We start from the raw sequence: 15,452 nt of genomic DNA on the forward strand, positions 1-15,452 counted from the left end.
AAACGGGGACCTGATGGCACAAGCCTTGCTTTCCCATTTTGAATTCTCCATTCATGCTGCCTTGAAGCTACCTAAATAACAGTTTTAGGACGGGTCTCTAGTCACTGTAGGCAGGGGTCTGGGAAGGGAACGAGTGTTCTCTACATCAACAGGGTGCTTTTATAGCCTGGGTGGGAGCTTCTCCTGAGAAGCTCTAGAGCTAAAAGGAAACATGACGTGAGTCCTTTCCGCAAGGTAAAACCTTGAATAGCCCTGCCGAAGCTAAGTTTGGAGCAGTTTCCTTGAGGCATTAGTTTCAGGTCAGTTTTCTTTTAAGGTTAGTAAGCTTTTCAAGACAGCGAGGACCTCACGTGGGCACCCTATTCCCTGCAAGAACACCGAGTACCGGCAGGCTCCACTGGGCTGCTACGAAACATCCAGGCCCGGAAACCTTTCCCAGTCACACTGTGTATTTTGAGTGTAGGGCAACACACTGCACTCTTCCTTGGGAGAGCTAGATTTCCTCAGCCCTCTTATGGCTCCAGGAAATGTGTTCTCTCATATCCTCCATGTCATGCAAATCTGCCTCATTGCCCTAGGCTGAAAGGCACTGAGAAAGCAAAACTGCTTCGCATTCCTTGCACTAAGTCATAGCTTAGGACCCCATCCTTACAGGAGAAAGTCGGCTTGCGTTCCTGCTGTAACCAAAGCACAGTTCTTCCTCTTACTCGGCAGGGTTTTAGAAGAAGCTAAGCGCGATAGCATACCTAGAGCGCTCCTTGGGGGAGGCGGGTGGCTACACGCAGAACTCCGTGCCAAATAAACTTTATTCAAGGAAGGGACCAGTGGGTAGCTTGAGGGTACATTTACTTGGTGAAATCACAAGGAGGTAGGCTGCGTGTTCGCTGGAAACGGGGACCTGATGGCACAAGCCTTACTTTCCCATTTTGAATGCTCCATTCATGCTGCCTTGAAGCTACCTAAATAACAATTTCAGGACGGGTCTCTAGTCACTGTAGGCAGGGGTCTGGGAAGGGATCGAGTGTTCTCTACATCAACAGGGTGCTTTTATAGCCTGGGTGGGAGCTTCTCCTGAGAAGCTCTAGAGCTAAAAGGAAACATGACGTGAGTCCTTTCCTCAAGGTAAAGCCTTGAATAGCCCTACCGAAGCTAAGTTTGGAGCAGTTTCCTTGAGGCATTAGTTTCAGGTCTGTTTTCTTTTAAGGTTAGTAAGCTTTTCAAGACACCGAGGACCTCGCGTGGGCACCCTATTCCCTGCAAGAACACCGAGTACCGGCAGGCTCCACTGGGTTGCTAAGAAACATCCAGTCCCGGAAACCTTTCCCAGTCACTCTGTGTATTTTGAGTGTAGGGCAACACACTGCTCTCTTCCTTGGGAGAGCTAGATTTCCTCAGCACTCTTAAGGCTCCAGGAAATGTGTTCTCTCATGTCCTCCACGTCATGCAAACCTGCCTCATTGCCCTAGGCTGAAGGGCACTGAGAAACCAAAACTGCTTCGCATTCCTTCCACAAAGTCATAGCTTAAGGCCCCATCCTTACAGGAGAAAGTCGGCTTGCGTTTCTGTTGTAACCAAAGCGCAATTCTTCCTCTTACACGGCAGGGTTTTAGAAGAAGCCCAGCGCGATAGCATACCTAGAGCGCTGCTTGGGGGAGGCGGTTGGCTACACGCAGAACTCCGTGCCAAATAAACTTTATTTAAGGAAGGGACCAGTTTGTAGCCAGAGTGTATATTTACTTGGTAGAAATCACAAGGAGTTAGGCTGCGTGTTCGCTGGAAACGGGGACCTGATGGCACAAGCCTTGCTTTCCCATTTCGAATTCTCCATTCATGCTGCCTTGAAGCTACCTAAATAACAGTTTTAGGACGGGTCTCTATTCACTGTAGGCAGGGCCCTGGGAAGGGAACGAGTGTTCTCTCCATCAACAGGGTGCTTTCATAGCCTGGGTGGGCGCCTCTCCTGAGAAGCTCTAGAGCTAAAAGGAAACATGACGTGAGTCCTTTCCGCAAGGTAAAGCCTTGAATAGCCCTGCCGAAGCTAAGTTTGGAGCAGTTTCCTTGAGGCATTAGTTTCAGGTCTGTTTTCTTTTAAGGTTAGTAAGCTTTTCAAGACAGCGAGGACCTCGCGTGGGCACCCTATTCCCTGCAAGAACACCGAGTACCGGCAGGCTCCACTGGGCTGCTAAGAAACATCCAGGCCCGGAAACCTTTCACAGTCACTCTCTGTATTTTGAGTGTAGGGCAACACACTGCACTGTTCCTTGGGAGAGCTAGATTTCCTCAGCCCTCTTATGGCTCCAGGGAATGTGTTCTCTCATGTCCTCCACGTCATGCAAACCTGCCTCATTGCCCTGGGCTGAAGGGCACTGAGAAACCAAAGCTGCTTCGCATTCCTTCCACAAAGTCATACCTTAAGGCCCCATCCTTACAGGAGAAAGTCGGCTTGCCTTCCTGCTGTAAACAAAGCACAGTTCTTCCTCTTACACTACATGGTTTTAGAAGAAGCCCAGCGCGATAGCATACCTAGAGCGCTCCTTGGGGGAGGCGGTTGGCTACACGCAGAACTCCGTGCCAAATAAACTTTATTTAAGGAAGGGACCAGTTTGTAGCCAGAGTGTATATTTACTTGGTAGAAATCACAAGGAGGTAGGCTGCGTGTTCGCTGGAAACGGGGACCTGATGGCACAATCCTTGCTTTCCCATTTTGAATGCTCCATTCATGCTGCCTTGAAGCTACCTAAATAACAGTTTTAGGACGGGTCTCTAGTCACTGTAGGCAGGGGTCTGGGAAGGGAACGAGTGTTCTCTACATCAACAGGGTGCTTTTATAGCCTGGGTGGGAGCTTCTCCTGAGAAGCTCTAGAGCTAAAAGGAAACATGACGTGAGTCCTTTCCGCAAGGTAAAACCTTGAATAGCCCTGCCGAAGCTAAGTTTAGAGCAGTTTCCTTGAGGCATTAGTTTCAGGTCAGTTTTCTTTTAAGGTTAGTAAGCTTTTCAAGACAGCGAGGACCTCACGTGGGCACCCTATTCCCTGCAAGAACACCGAGTACCGGCAGGCTCCACTGGGCTGCTAAGAAACATCCTAGCCCGGAAATCTTTCCCAGTCACTCTGTGTATTTTGAGTGTAGGGCAACACACTGCACTCTTCCTTGGGAGAGCTAGATTTCCTCAGCCCTCTTATGGCTCCAGGAAATGTGTTCTCTCATATCCTCCACGTCATGCAAATCTGCCTCATTGCCCTAGGCTGAAAGGCACTGAGAAAGCAAAACTGCTTCGCATTCCTTGCACTAAGTCATAGCTTAGGACCCCATCCTTACAGGAGAAAGTCGGCTTGCGTTCCTGCTGTAACCAAAGCACAGTTCTTCCTCTTACTCGGCAGGGTTTTAGAAGAAGCTAAGCGCGATAGCATACCTAGAGCGCTCCTTGGGGGAGGCGGTTGGCTACACGCAGAACTCCGTTACAAATAAACTTTATTCAAGGAAGGGACCAGTGGGTAGCTTGAGGGTACATTTACTTGGTAGAAATCACAAGGAGGTAGGCTGCATGTTCGCTGTAAACGGGGACCTGATGGCACAAGCCTTGCTTTCCCATTTTGAATGCTCCATTCATGCTGCCTTGAAGCTACCTAAATAACAGTTTTAGGACGGGTCTCTAGTCACTGTAGGCAGGGCTCTGGGAAGGGAACGAGTGTTCTCTACATCAACAGGTTGCTTTCGTAGCCTGAGTGGGAGCCTCTCCTGAGACGCTGTAGAGCTAAAAGGAAACTTGACGAGTCCTTTCCTCAAGGTAAAGCCTTGAATAGCCCTGCCAGAGCTAAGCTTGGAGCAGTTTCATTGAGGCATTAGTTTCAGATCTGTTTTCTTTTAAGGTTAGTAAGCTTTTCAAGACACCGAGGACCTCGCCTGGGCACCCTATTCCCTGCAATAACACCGAGTACGGGCAGGCTCCACTGGGCTGCTAAGAAACATCCAGGCCCGGAAACCTTTCCCAGTCACTCTGTGTATTTTGAGTGTAGGGCAACGCACTGCACTCTTCCTTGGGAGAGCTAGATTTCCTCAGCCCTCTTATGGCTCCAGGGAATGTGTTCTCTCTTGTCCTCCACGTCATGCAAACCTGCCTCATTGCCCTGGGCTGAAGGGCACTGAGAAACCAAAGCTGCTTCGCATTCCTTCCACAAAGTCATACCTTAAGGCCCCATCCTTACAGGAGAAAGTCGGCTTGCCTTCCTGCTGTAAACAAAGCACAGTTCTTCCTCTTACACTACATGGTTTTAGAAGAAGCCCAGCGCGATAGCATACCTAGAGCGCTGCTTGGGGGATGCGGTTGGCTACACGCAGAACTCCGTGCCAAATAAACTTTATTTAAGGAAGGGACCAGTTTGTAGCCAGAGTGTATATTTACTTGGTAGAAATCACAAGGAGGTAGGCTGCGTGTTCGCTGGAAACGGGGACCTGATGGCACAAGCCTTGCTTTCCCATTTTGAATTCTCCATTCATGCAGCCTTGAAGCTACCTAAATAACAGTTTTAGGACGGGTCACTAGTCACTGTAGGCAGGGGTCTGGGAAGGGAACGAGTGTTCTCTACATCAACTGGGTGCTTTTATAGCCTGGGTGGGAGCTTCTCCTGAGAAGCTCTAGAGCTAAAAGGAAACATGACGTGAGTCCTTTCCGCAAGGTAAAGCCTTGAATAGCCCTGCCGAAGCTAAGTTTGGAGCAGTTTCCTTGAGGCATAAGTTTCAGGTCAGTTTTCTTTTAAGGTTAGTAAGCTTTTCAAGACAGCGAGGACCTCACGTGGGCACCCTATTCCCTGCAAGAACACCGAGTACCGGCAGGCTCCACTGGGCTGCTACGAAACATCCAGGCCCGGAAACCTTGCCCAGTCACTCTGTGTATTTTGAGTGTAGGGCAACACACTGCACTCTTCCTTGGGAGAGCTAGATTTCCTCAGCCCTCTTATGGCTCCAGGGAATGTGTTCTCTCTTGTCCTCCATGTCATGCAAACCTGCCTCATTGCCCTGGGCTGAAGGGCACTGAGAAACCAAAGCTGCTTCCCATTCCTTCCACAAAGTCATAGCTTAAGGCCCCATCCTTACAGGAGAAAGTCGGCTTGCCTTCCTGCTGTAAACAAAGCACAGTTCTTCCTCTTACACTACTTGGTTTTAGAAGAAGCCCAGCGCGATAGCATACCTAGAGCGCTGCTTGGGGGAGGCGGTTGGCTACACGCAGAACTCCGTGCCAAATAAACTTTATTTAAGGAAGGGACCAGTTTGTAGCCAGAGTGTATATTTACTTGGTAGAAATCACAAGGAGGTAGGCTGCGTGTTCGCTGGAAACGGGGACCTGATGGCACAAGCCTTGCTTTCCCATTTTGAATTCTCCATTCATGCTGCCTTGAAGCTACCTAAATAACAGTTTTAGGACGGGTCTCTAGTCACTGTAGGCAGGGGTCTGGGAAGGGAACGAGTGTTCTCTACATCAACAGGGTGCTTTTATAGCCTGGGTGGGAGCTTCTCCTGAGAAGCTCTAGAGCTAAAAGGAAACATGACGTGAGTCCTTTCCGCAAGGTAAAACCTTGAATAGCCCTGCCGAAGCTAAGTTTGGAGCAGTTTCCTTGAGGCATTAGTTTCAGGTCAGTTTTCTTTTAAGGTTAGTAAGCTTTTCAAGACAGCGAGGACCTCACGTGGGCACCCTATTCCCTGCAAGAACACCGAGTACCGGCAGGCTCCACTGGGCTGCTACGAAACATCCAGGCCCGGAAACCTTTCCCAGTCACTCTGTGTATTTTGAGTGTAGGGCAACACACTGCACTCTTCCTTGGGAGAGCTAGATTTCCTCAGCCCTCTTATGGCTCCAGGAAATGTGTTCTCTCATATCCTCCATGTCATGCAAATCTGCCTCATTGCCCTAGGCTGAAAGGCACTGAGAAAGCAAAACTGCTTCGCATTCCTTGCACTAAGTCATAGCTTAGGACCCCATCCTTACAGGAGAAAGTCGGCTTGCGTTCCTGCTGTAACCAAAGCACAGTTCTTCCTCTTACTCGGCAGGGTTTTAGAAGAAGCTAAGCGCGATAGCATACCTAGAGCGCTCCTTGGGGGAGGCGGGTGGCTACACGCAGAACTCCGTGCCAAATAAACTTTATTCAAGGAAGGGACCAGTGGGTAGCTTGAGGGTACATTTACTTGGTGAAATCACAAGGAGGTAGGCTGCGTGTTCGCTGGAAACGGGGACCTGATGGCACAAGCCTTACTTTCCCATTTTGAATGCTCCATTCATGCTGCCTTGAAGCTACCTAAATAACAATTTCAGGACGGGTCTCTAGTCACTGTAGGCAGGGGTCTGGGAAGGGAACGAGTGTTCTCTACATCAACAGGGTGCTTTTATAGCCTGGGTGGGAGCTTCTCCTGAGAAGCTCTAGAGCTAAAAGGAAACATGACGTGAGTCCTTTCCTCAAGGTAAAGCCTTGAATAGCCCTACCGAAGCTAAGTTTGGAGCAGTTTCCTTGAGGCATTAGTTTCAGGTCTGTTTTCTTTTAAGGTTAGTAAGCTTTTCAAGACACCGAGGACCTCGCGTGGGCACCCTATTCCCTGCAAGAACACCGAGTACCGGCAGGCTCCACTGGGTTGCTAAGAAACATCCAGTCCCGGAAACCTTTCCCAGTCACTCTGTGTATTTTGAGTGTAGGGCAACACACTGCTCTCTTCCTTGGGAGAGCTAGATTTCCTCAGCACTCTTAAGGCTCCAGGAAATGTGTTCTCTCATGTCCTCCACGTCATGCAAACCTGCCTCATTGCCCTAGGCTGAAGGGCACTGAGAAACCAAAACTGCTTCGCATTCCTTCCACAAAGTCATAGCTTAAGGCCCCATCCTTACAGGAGAAAGTCGGCTTGCGTTTCTGTTGTAACCAAAGCGCAATTCTTCCTCTTACACGGCAGGGTTTTAGAAGAAGCCCAGCGCGATAGCATACCTAGAGCGCTGCTTGGGGGAGGCGGTTGGCTACACGCAGAACTCCGTGCCAAATAAACTTTATTTAAGGAAGGGACCAGTTTGTAGCCAGAGTGTATATTTACTTGGTAGAAATCACAAGGAGTTAGGCTGCGTGTTCGCTGGAAACGGGGACCTGATGGCACAAGCCTTGCTTTCCCATTTCGAATTCTCCATTCATGCTGCCTTGAAGCTACCTAAATAACAGTTTTAGGACGGGTCTCTATTCACTGTAGGCAGGGCCCTGGGAAGGGAACGAGTGTTCTCTCCATCAACAGGGTGCTTTCATAGCCTGGGTGGGCGCCTCTCCTGAGAAGCTCTAGAGCTAAAAGGAAACATGACGTGAGTCCTTTCCGCAAGGTAAAGCCTTGAATAGCCCTGCCGAAGCTAAGTTTGGAGCAGTTTCCTTGAGGCATTAGTTTCAGGTCTGTTTTCTTTTAAGGTTAGTAAGCTTTTCAAGACACCGAGGACCTCGCGTGGGCACCCTATTCCCTGCAAGAACACCGAGTACCGGCAGGCTCCACTGGGCTGCTAAGAAACATCCAGGCCCGGAAACATTTCACAGTCACTCTCTGTATTTTGAGTGTAGGGCAACACACTGCACTGTTCCTTGGGAGAGCTAGATTTCCTCAGCCCTCTTATGGCTCCAGGGAATGTGTTCTCTCATGTCCTCCACGTCATGCAAACCTGCCTCATTGCCCTGGGCTGAAGGGCACTGAGAAACCAAAGCTGCTTCGCATTCCTTCCACAAAGTCATACCTTAAGGCCCCATCCTTACAGGAGAAAGTCGGCTTGCCTTCCTGCTGTAAACAAAGCACAGTTCTTCCTCTTACACTACATGGTTTTAGAAGAAGCCCAGCGCGATAGCATACCTAGAGCGCTCCTTGGGGGAGGCGGTTGGCTACACGCAGAACTCCGTGCCAAATAAACTTTATTTAAGGAAGGGACCAGTTTGTAGCCAGAGTGTATATTTACTTGGTAGAAATCACAAGGAGGTAGGCTGCGTGTTCGCTGGAAACGGGGACCTGATGGCACAATCCTTGCTTTCCCATTTTGAATGCTCCATTCATGCTGCCTTGAAGCTACCTAAATAACAGTTTTAGGACGGGTCTCTAGTCACTGTAGGCAGGGGTCTGGGAAGGGAACGAGTGTTCTCTACATCAACAGGGTGCTTTTATAGCCTGGGTGGGAGCTTCTCCTGAGAAGCTCTAGAGCTAAAAGGAAACATGACGTGAGTCCTTTCCGCAAGGTAAAACCTTGAATAGCCCTGCCGAAGCTAAGTTTAGAGCAGTTTCCTTGAGGCATTAGTTTCAGGTCAGTTTTCTTTTAAGGTTAGTAAGCTTTTCAAGACAGCGAGGACCTCACGTGGGCACCCTATTCCCTGCAAGAACACCGAGTACCGGCAGGCTCCACTGGGCTGCTAAGAAACATCCTAGCCCGGAAATCTTTCCCAGTCACTCTGTGTATTTTGAGTGTAGGGCAACACACTGCACTCTTCCTTGGGAGAGCTAGATTTCCTCAGCCCTCTTATGGCTCCAGGAAATGTGTTCTCTCATATCCTCCACGTCATGCAAATCTGCCTCATTGCCCTAGGCTGAAAGGCACTGAGAAAGCAAAACTGCTTCGCATTCCTTGCACTAAGTCATAGCTTAGGACCCCATCCTTACAGGAGAAAGTCGGCTTGCGTTCCTGCTGTAACCAAAGCACAGTTCTTCCTCTTACTCGGCAGGGTTTTAGAAGAAGCTAAGCGCGATAGCATACCTAGAGCGCTCCTTGGGGGAGGCGGTTGGCTACACGCAGAACTCCGTTACAAATAAACTTTATTCAAGGAAGGGACCAGTGGGTAGCTTGAGGGTACATTTACTTGGTAGAAATCACAAGGAGGTAGGCTGCATGTTCGCTGTAAACGGGGACCTGATGGCACAAGCCTTGCTTTCCCATTTTGAATGCTCCATTCATGCTGCCTTGAAGCTACCTAAATAACAGTTTTAGGACGGGTCTCTAGTCACTGTAGGCAGGGCTCTGGGAAGGGAACGAGTGTTCTCTACATCAACAGGTTGCTTTCGTAGCCTGAGTGGGAGCCTCTCCTGAGACGCTGTAGAGCTAAAAGGAAACTTGACGAGTCCTTTCCTCAAGGTAAAGCCTTGAATAGCCCTGCCAGAGCTAAGCTTGGAGCAGTTTCATTGAGGCATTAGTTTCAGATCTGTTTTCTTTTAAGGTTAGTAAGCTTTTCAAGACACCGAGGACCTCGCCTGGGCACCCTATTCCCTGCAAGAACACCGAGTACGGGCAGGCTCCACTGGGCTGCTAAGAAACATCCAGGCCCGGAAACCTTTCCCAGTCACTCTGTGTATTTTGAGTGTAGGGCAACGCACTGCACTCTTCCTTGGGAGAGCTAGATTTCCTCAGCCCTCTTATGGCTCCAGGGAATGTGTTCTCTCTTGTCCTCCACGTCATGCAAACCTGCCTCATTGCCCTGGGCTGAAGGGCACTGAGAAACCAAAGCTGCTTCGCATTCCTTCCACAAAGTCATACCTTAAGGCCCCATCCTTACAGGAGAAAGTCGGCTTGCCTTCCTGCTGTAAACAAAGCACAGTTCTTCCTCTTACACTACATGGTTTTAGAAGAAGCCCAGCGCGATAGCATACCTAGAGCGCTGCTTGGGGGATGCGGTTGGCTACACGCAGAACTCCGTGCCAAATAAACTTTATTTAAGGAAGGGACCAGTTTGTAGCCAGAGTGTATATTTACTTGGTAGAAATCACAAGGAGGTAGGCTGCGTGTTCGCTGGAAACGGGGACCTGATGGCACAAGCCTTGCTTTCCCATTTTGAATTCTCCATTCATGCAGCCTTGAAGCTACCTAAATAACAGTTTTAGGACGGGTCACTAGTCACTGTAGGCAGGGGTCTGGGAAGGGAACGAGTGTTCTCTACATCAACTGGGTGCTTTTATAGCCTGGGTGGGAGCTTCTCCTGAGAAGCTCTAGAGCTAAAAGGAAACATGACGTGAGTCCTTTCCGCAAGGTAAAGCCTTGAATAGCCCTGCCGAAGCTAAGTTTGGAGCAGTTTCCTTGAGGCATAAGTTTCAGGTCAGTTTTCTTTTAAGGTTAGTAAGCTTTTCAAGACAGCGAGGACCTCACGTGGGCACCCTATTCCCTGCAAGAACACCGAGTACCGGCAGGCTCCACTGGGCTGCTACGAAACATCCAGGCCCGGAAACCTTGCCCAGTCACTCTGTGTATTTTGAGTGTAGGGCAACACACTGCACTCTTCCTTGGGAGAGCTAGATTTCCTCAGCCCTCTTATGGCTCCAGGGAATGTGTTCTCTCTTGTCCTCCATGTCATGCAAACCTGCCTCATTGCCCTGGGCTGAAGGGCACTGAGAAACCAAAGCTGCTTCCCATTCCTTCCACAAAGTCATAGCTTAAGGCCCCATCCTTACAGGAGAAAGTCGGCTTGCCTTCCTGCTGTAAACAAAGCACAGTTCTTCCTCTTACACTACTTGGTTTTAGAAGAAGCCCAGCGCGATAGCATACCTAGAGCGCTGCTTGGGGGAGGCGGTTGGCTACACGCAGAACTCCGTGCCAAATAAACTTTATTTAAGGAAGGGACCAGTTTGTAGCCAGAGTGTATATTTACTTGGTAGAAATCACAAGGAGGTAGGCTGCGTGTTCGCTGGAAACGGGGACCTGATGGCACAAGCCTTGCTTTCCCATTTTGAATTCTCCATTCATGCTGCCTTGAAGCTACCTAAATAACAGTTTTAGGACGGGTCTCTAGTCACTGTAGGCAGGGGTCTGGGAAGGGAACGAGTGTTCTCTACATCAACAGGGTGCTTTTATAGCCTGGGTGGGAGCTTCTCCTGAGAAGCTCTAGAGCTAAAAGGAAACATGACGTGAGTCCTTTCCGCAAGGTAAAACCTTGAATAGCCCTGCCGAAGCTAAGTTTGGAGCAGTTTCCCTGAGGCATTAGTTTCAGGTCAGTTTTCTTTTAAGGTTAGTAAGCTTTTCAAGACAGCGAGGACCTCACGTGGGCACCCTATTCCCTGCAAGAACACCGAGTACCGGCAGGCTCCACTGGGCTGCTACGAAACATCCAGGCCCGGAAACCTTTCACAGTCACTCTCTGTATTTTGAGTGTAGGGCAACACACTGCACTGTTCCTTGGGAGAGCTAGATTTCCTCAGCCCTCTTATGGCTCCAGGGAATGTGTTCTCTCATGTCCTCCACGTCATGCAAACCTGCCTCATTGCCCTGGGCTGAAGGGCACTGAGAAACCAAAGCTGCTTCGCATTCCTTCCACAAAGTCATACCTTAAGGCCCCATCCTTACAGGAGAAAGTCGGCTTGCCTTCCTGCTGTAAACAAAGCACAGTTCTTCCTCTTACACTACATGGTTTTAGAAGAAGCCCAGCGCGATAGCATACCTAGAGCGCTCCTTGGGGGAGGCGGTTGGCTACACGCAGAACTCCGTGCCAAATAAACTTTATTTAAGGAAGGGACCAGTTTGTAGCCAGAGTGTATATTTACTTGGTAGAAATCACAAGGAGGTAGGCTGCGTGTTCGCTGGAAACGGGGACCTGATGGCACAATCCTTGCTTTCCCATTTTGAATGCTCCATTCATGCTGCCTTGAAGCTACCTAAATAACAGTTTTAGGACGGGTCTCTAGTCACTGTAGGCAGGGGTCTGGGAAGGGAACGAGTGTTCTCTACATCAACAGGGTGCTTTTATAGCCTGGGTGGGAGCTTCTCCTGAGAAGCTCTAGAGCTAAAAGGAAACATGACGTGAGTCCTTTCCGCAAGGTAAAACCTTGAATAGCCCTGCCGAAGCTAAGTTTAGAGCAGTTTCCTTGAGGCATTAGTTTCAGGTCAGTTTTCTTTTAAGGTTAGTAAGCTTTTCAAGACAGCGAGGACCTCACGTGGGCACCCTATTCCCTGCAAGAACACCGAGTACCGGCAGGCTCCACTGGGCTGCTAAGAAACATCCTAGCCCGGAAATCTTTCCCAGTCACTCTGTGTATTTTGAGTGTAGGGCAACACACTGCACTCTTCCTTGGGAGAGCTAGATTTCCTCAGCCCTCTTATGGCTCCAGGAAATGTGTTCTCTCATATCCTCCACGTCATGCAAATCTGCCTCATTGCCCTAGGCTGAAAGGCACTGAGAAAGCAAAACTGCTTCGCATTCCTTGCACTAAGTCATAGCTTAGGACCCCATCCTTACAGGAGAAAGTCGGCTTGCGTTCCTGCTGTAACCAAAGCACAGTTCTTCCTCTTACTCGGCAGGGTTTTAGAAGAAGCTAAGCGCGATAGCATACCTAGAGCGCTCCTTGGGGGAGGCGGTTGGCTACACGCAGAACTCCGTTACAAATAAACTTTATTCAAGGAAGGGACCAGTGGGTAGCTTGAGGGTACATTTACTTGGTAGAAATCACAAGGAGGTAGGCTGCATGTTCGCTGTAAACGGGGACCTGATGGCACAAGCCTTGCTTTCCCATTTTGAATGCTCCATTCATGCTGCCTTGAAGCTACCTAAATAACAGTTTTAGGACGGGTCTCTAGTCACTGTAGGCAGGGCTCTGGGAAGGGAACGAGTGTTCTCTACATCAACAGGTTGCTTTCGTAGCCTGAGTGGGAGCCTCTCCTGAGACGCTGTAGAGCTAAAAGGAAACTTGACGAGTCCTTTCCTCAAGGTAAAGCCTTGAATAGCCCTGCCAGAGCTAAGCTTGGAGCAGTTTCATTGAGGCATTAGTTTCAGATCTGTTTTCTTTTAAGGTTAGTAAGCTTTTCAAGACACCGAGGACCTCGCCTGGGCACCCTATTCCCTGCAAGAACACCGAGTACGGGCAGGCTCCACTGGGCTGCTAAGAAACATCCAGGCCCGGAAACCTTTCCCAGTCACTCTGTGTATTTTGAGTGTAGGGCAACGCACTGCACTCTTCCTTGGGAGAGCTAGATTTCCTCAGCCCTCTTATGGCTCCAGGGAATGTGTTCTCTCTTGTCCTCCACGTCATGCAAACCTGCCTCATTGCCCTGGGCTGAAGGGCACTGAGAAACCAAAGCTGCTTCGCATTCCTTCCACAAAGTCATACCTTAAGGCCCCATCCTTACAGGAGAAAGTCGGCTTGCCTTCCTGCTGTAAACAAAGCACAGTTCTTCCTCTTACACTACATGGTTTTAGAAGAAGCCCAGCGCGATAGCATACCTAGAGCGCTGCTTGGGGGATGCGGTTGGCTACACGCAGAACTCCGTGCCAAATAAACTTTATTTAAGGAAGGGACCAGTTTGTAGCCAGAGTGTATATTTACTTGGTAGAAATCACAAGGAGGTAGGCTGCGTGTTCGCTGGAAACGGGGACCTGATGGCACAAGCCTTGCTTTCCCATTTTGAATTCTCCATTCATGCAGCCTTGAAGCTACCTAAATAACAGTTTTAGGACGGGTCACTAGTCACTGTAGGCAGGGGTCTGGGAAGGGAACGAGTGTTCTCTACATCAACTGGGTGCTTTTATAGCCTGGGTGGGAGCTTCTCCTGAGAAGCTCTAGAGCTAAAAGGAAACATGACGTGAGTCCTTTCCGCAAGGTAAAGCCTTGAATAGCCCTGCCGAAGCTAAGTTTGGAGCAGTTTCCTTGAGGCATAAGTTTCAGGTCAGTTTTCTTTTAAGGTTAGTAAGCTTTTCAAGACAGCGAGGACCTCACGTGGGCACCCTATTCCCTGCAAGAACACCGAGTACCGGCAGGCTCCACTGGGCTGCTACGAAACATCCAGGCCCGGAAACCTTGCCCAGTCACTCTGTGTATTTTGAGTGTAGGGCAACACACTGCACTCTTCCTTGGGAGAGCTAGATTTCCTCAGCCCTCTTATGGCTCCAGGGAATGTGTTCTCTCTTGTCCTCCATGTCATGCAAACCTGCCTCATTGCCCTGGGCTGAAGGGCACTGAGAAACCAAAGCTGCTTCCCATTCCTTCCACAAAGTCATAGCTTAAGGCCCCATCCTTACAGGAGAAAGTCGGCTTGCCTTCCTGCTGTAAACAAAGCACAGTTCTTCCTCTTACACTACTTGGTTTTAGAAGAAGCCCAGCGCGATAGCATACCTAGAGCGCTGCTTGGGGGAGGCGGTTGGCTACACGCAGAACTCCGTGCCAAATAAACTTTATTTAAGGAAGGGACCAGTTTGTAGCCAGAGTGTATATTTACTTGGTAGAAATCACAAGGAGGTAGGCTGCGTGTTCGCTGGAAACGGGGACCTGATGGCACAAGCCTTGCTTTCCCATTTTGAATTCTCCATTCATGCTGCCTTGAAGCTACCTAAATAACAGTTTTAGGACGGGTCTCTAGTCACTGTAGGCAGGGGTCTGGGAAGGGAACGAGTGTTCTCTACATCAACAGGGTGCTTTTATAGCCTGGGTGGGAGCTTCTCCTGAGAAGCTCTAGAGCTAAAAGGAAACATGACGTGAGTCCTTTCCGCAAGGTAAAACCTTGAATAGCCCTGCCGAAGCTAAGTTTGGAGCAGTTTCCTTGAGGCATTAGTTTCAGGTCAGTTTTCTTTTAAGGTTAGTAAGCTTTTCAAGACAGCGAGGACCTCACGTGGGCACCCTATTCCCTGCAAGAACACCGAGTACCGGCAGGCTCCACTGGGCTGCTACGAAACATCCAGGCCCGGAAACCTTTCCCAGTCACTCTGTGTATTTTGAGTGTAGGGCAACACACTGCACTCTTCCTTGGGAGAGCTAGATTTCCTCAGCCCTCTTATGGCTCCAGGAAATGTGTTCTCTCATATCCTCCATGTCATGCAAATCTGCCTCATTGCCCTAGGCTGAAAGGCACTGAGAAAGCAAAACTGCTTCGCATTCCTTGCACTAAGTCATAGCTTAGGACCCCATCCTTACAGGAGAAAGTCGGCTTGCGTTCCTGCTGTAACCAAAGCACAGTTCTTCCTCTTACTCGGCAGGGTTTTAGAAGAAGCTAAGCGCGATAGCATACCTAGAGCGCTCCTTGGGGGAGGCGGGTGGCTACACGCAGAACTCCGTGCCAAATAAACTTTATTCAAGGAAGGGACCAGTGGGTAGCTTGAGGGTACATTTACTTGGTGAAATCACAAGGAGGTAGGCTGCGTGTTCGCTGGAAACGGGGACCTGATGGCACAAGCCTTACTTTCCCATTTTGAATGCTCCATTCATGCTGCCTTGAAGCTACCTAAATAACAATTTCAGGACGGGTCTCTAGTCACTGTAGGCAGGGGTCTGGGAAGGGAACGAGTGTTCTCTACATCAACAGGGTGCTTTTATAGCCTGGGTGGGAGCTTCTCCTGAGAAGCTCTAGAGCTAAAAGGAAACATGACGTGAGTCCTTTCCTCAAGGTAAAGCCTTGAATAGCCCTACCGAAGCTAAGTTTGGAGCAGTTTCCTTGAGGCATTAGTTTCAGGTCTGTTTTCTTTTAAGGTTAGTAAGCTTTTCAAGACACCGAGGACCTC

This window comes from Eschrichtius robustus, chromosome 17 (assembly GCF_028021215.1).
Source record: "Eschrichtius robustus isolate mEscRob2 chromosome 17, mEscRob2.pri, whole genome shotgun sequence".
Lineage (NCBI taxonomy): Eukaryota > Metazoa > Chordata > Mammalia > Artiodactyla > Eschrichtiidae > Eschrichtius > Eschrichtius robustus.